This window comes from Rutidosis leptorrhynchoides, chromosome 2 (genome assembly GCF_046630445.1).
Source record: "Rutidosis leptorrhynchoides isolate AG116_Rl617_1_P2 chromosome 2, CSIRO_AGI_Rlap_v1, whole genome shotgun sequence".
Lineage (NCBI taxonomy): Eukaryota > Viridiplantae > Streptophyta > Magnoliopsida > Asterales > Asteraceae > Rutidosis > Rutidosis leptorrhynchoides.
In genome coordinates, this window is record NC_092334.1 from 304,084,195 (window position 1) to 304,088,949 (window position 4,755).

The following is a 4,755-nucleotide window of genomic DNA, read 5'->3' on the forward strand; positions in this document are numbered from 1 at the left end:
ATAAAAAAAATTACTTATTAATACAAGCAATTTTTACATATATCATAAAGCATAAGCACACTATATTACATATATTACACCACACGAATACAACTATCCTATTCCGACTCGCTCGTTTCTTCTTCTTCGGTTTTGGTTCGTTTTGCCAAGTTTCTAGGGATATATGATGTTCCCCTAATATGAGCCGTCGTTTTCCACATTGGTTTAGAAAAACCTGGTGGTTTAGAGGTTCCCGGGTCATTGTTACAACTTAAGGGCTTCAGGGGTTGACGATACATATAAAGTTCATCGGGGTTGGAATTAGATTTCTCTATTTTTGTGCCATTTCCCTTATTATTTTCTTTTGTCTTTTTAAATTCAGTTGGGGTAATTTCTATAACATCATCGGAATTCTCGTCGGAATCCGATTCATCGGAGAATTGGTAATCCTCCCAATATTTTGCTTCCTTGGCGGAAACACCATTGACCATAATTAACCTTGGTCGGTTGGTTGAGGATTTTATTTTACTTAACCGTTTTATTATTTCCCCCACCGGTTCTATTTCCTCCTCCGGTTCCTCCTCTTTCGGTTCTGATTCTTCTTCCGGTTCCGACTCTTCTTCCGGTTCCTCTTCGGGAACTTGTGAATCAGTCCACGAATCATTCCAATTTACATTTGACTCTTCATTATTATTAGGTGAGTCAATGGGACTTGTTCTAGAGGTAGACATCTATCACATAATATCAAACGCGTTAAGAGATTAATATATCACATAATATTCACATGTTAAAAATATATATAGTTTCCAACAAAATTTGTTAAGCAATCATTTTTCAAGTAAACACGGTCGAAGTCCAGACTCACTAATGCATCCTAACAAACTCGATAAGACACACTAATGCAAAATTCTGGTTCTCTAAGACCAACGCTCTGATACCAACTGAAATGTCCCGTTCTTATTGATTAAAAACGTTCCATATTAATTGATTTCGTTGCGAGGTTTTGACCTCTATATGAGACGTTTTTCAAAGACTGCATTCATTTTTAAAACAAACCATAACCTTTATTTCATAAATAAAGGTTTAAAAAACTTTACGTAGATTATCAAATAATGATAATCTAAAATATCCTGTTTACACACGACCATTACATAATGGTTTACAATACAAATATGTTACATCGAAATCAGTTTCTTGAATACAGTTTTTACACAATATCATACAAACATGGACTTCAAATCTTGTCCTTATTTTAGTATGCAACAGCGGAAGCTCTTAGTATTCACCTGAGAATAAACATGCTTTAAACGTCAACAAAAATGTTGGTGAGTTATAGGTTTAACCTATATATATCAAATCGTAACAATAGACCACAAGATTTCATATTTCAATACACATCCCATACATAGAGATAAAAATCATTCATATGGTGAACACCTGGTAACCGACATTAACAAGATGCATATATATAAGAATATCCCCATCATTCCGGGACACCCTTCGGATATGATATAAATTTCGAAGTACTAAAGCATCCGGTACTTTGGATGGGGTTTGTTAGGCCCGATAGATCTATCTTTAGGATTCGCGTCAATTAGGGTGTCTGTTCCCTAATTCTTAGATTACCAGACTTAATAAAAAGGGGCATATTCGATTTCGATAATTCAACCATAGAATGTAGTTTCACGTACTTGTGTCTATTTTGTAAATCATTTATAAAACCTGCATGTATTCTCATCCCAAAAATATTAGATTTTAAAAGTGGGACTATAACTCACTTTCACAGATTTTTACTTCGTCGAGAAGTAAGACTTGGCCACTGGTTGATTCACGAACCTATAACAATATATACATATATATCAAAGTATGTTCAAAATATATTTACAACACTTTTAATATATTTTGATGTTTTAAGTTTATTAAGTCAGCTGTCCTCGTTAGTAACCTACAACTAGTTGTCCACAGTTAGATGTACAGAAATAAATCGATAAATATTATCTTGAATCAATCCACGACCCAGTGTATACGTATCTCAGTATTGATCACAACTCAAACTATATATATTTTGGAATCAACCTCAACCCTGTATAGCTAACTCCAACATTCACATATAGAGTGTCTATGGTTATTCCGAAATATATATAGATGTGTCGACATGATAGTTAGAAACATTGTATACGTGTCTATGGTATCTCAAGATTACATAATATACAATACAAGTTGATTAAGTTATGGTTGGAATAGATTTGTTACCAATTTTCACGTAGCTAAAATGAGAAAAATTATCCAATCTTGTTTTACCCATAACTTCTTCATTTTAAATCCGTTTTGAGTGAATCAAATTGCTATGGTTTCAAATTGAACTCTATTTTATGAATCTAAACAGAAAAAGTATAGGTTTATAGTCGGAAAAATAAGTTACAAGTCATTTTTGTAAAGGTAGTCATTTCAGTCGAAAGAACGACGTCTAGATGACCATTTTAGAAAACATACTTCCACTTTGAGTTTAACCATAATTTTTTGATATAGTTTCATGTTCATAATAAAAATCATTTTCTCAGAATAACAACTTTTAAATCAAAGTTTATCATAGTTTTTAATTAACTAACCCAAAACAGCCCGCGGTGTTACTACGACGGCGTAAATCCGGTTTTACGGTGTTTTTCGTGTTTCCGGGTTTTAAATCATTAAGTTAGCATATCATATAGATATAGAACATGTGTTTAGTTGATTTTAAAAGTCAAGTTAGAAGGATTAACTTTTGTTTGCGAACAAGTTTAGAATTAACTAAACTATGTTCTAGTGATTACAAGTTTAAACCTTCGAATAAGATAGCTTTATATGTATGAATCGAATGATGTTATGAACATCATTACTACCTTAAGTTCCTTGGATAAACCTACTGGAAAAGAGAAAAATGGATCTAGCTTCAACGGATCCTTGGATGGCTTGAAGTTCTTGAAGCAGAATCATGACACGAAAACAAGTTCAAGTAAGATCATCACTTGAAATAAGATTGTTATAGTTATAGAAATTGAACGAAAGTTTGAATATGAATATTACTTTGTATTAGAATGATAACCTACTGTAAGAAACAAAGATTTCTTGAGGTTGGATGATCACCTTACAAGATTGGAAGTGAGCTAGCAAACTTGAAAGTATTCTTGATTTTATGTAACTAGAACTTGTAGAATATATGAAGAACACTTAGAACATGAAGATAGAACTTGAGAGAGATCAATTAGATGAAGAAAATTGAAGAATGAAAGTGTTTGTAGGTGTTTTTGGTCATTGGTGTATGGATTAGATATAAAGGATATGTAATTTTGTTTTCATGCAAATAAGTCATGAATGATTACTCATATTTTTGTAATTTTATGAGATATTTCATGCTAGTTTCCAAATGATGGTTCCCACATGTGTTAGGTGACTCACATGGGCTGCTAAGAGCTGATCATTGGAGTGTATATACCAATAGTACATACATCTAAAAGATGTGTATTGTACGAGTACGAATACGGGTGCATACGAGTAGAATTATTGATGAAACTGAACGAGAATGTAATTGTAAGCGTTTTTGTTAAGTAGAAGTATTTTGATAAGTGTATTGAAGTCTTCCAAAAGTGTATAAATACATATTAAAACACTACATGTATATACATTTTAACTGAGTCGTTAAGTCATCGTTAGTCATTACATGTAAGTGTTGTTTTGAAACCTTTAGGTTAACGATCTTGTTAAATGTTGTTAACCCAATGTTTATAATATCAAATGAGATTTTAAATTATTATATTATCATGATATTATCATGTATGAATATATCTTAATATGATATATATACATTAAATGTCTTTACAACGATAATCGTTACATATATGTCTCGTTTAAAAATCATTAAGTTAGTAGTCTTGTTTTTACATATGTAGTTCATTGTTAATATACTTAATGATATGTTTACTTATCATAGTATCATGTTAACTATATATATATATATGCATATATATGTCATCATATAGTTTTTACAAGTTTTAACGTTCGTGAATCACCGGTCAACTTGGGTGGTCAATTGTCTATATTAAACATATTTCAATTAATCAAGTCTTAACAAGTTTGATTGCTTAACATGTTGGAAACATTTAATCATGTAAATATCAATCTCAATTAATATATATAAACATGGAAAAGTTCGGGTCACTACACATAACCTCCATAGCTATAACCCATAATTTCCTTAGCTCTGCCCCGCTTGTAAAAATCCGTTTTGAAAATAAAGCACTCATGACCTCCTCGTAGTATTTTATGTATGCTACTTAATGGTAGTAAAATACTACTAATACTAATAATAAGATTAACAATAATTATTATAATTTATATATATATATATATATATATATATATATATATATATATATATATATATATATATATATATATATACAGAGAATACGAGAGACAGATGATGAAAAAAAATGAATTACAAATCAAAATCGTTCGATATTTAAAGGAATTTGACATCCACCTACTTCCCATTTCATATTCAATCATTCATTTCATTCATGCCGACACTTTTTTTATGTAACACAAATATTTATATATTAATATTTAATCTTTATAATTAATTAAATACAATATTATATTTACGTGCATAGTAAAAATGTAATTTTTACTAAAATGACTCTTACGTTGTCACTCGACTCATGTACCACTTTCGGTTTTTCGAGCGCACTTTCGTACGTTTAGAAAACTAGCATTTTACGTTACGCGACGTATACCTTT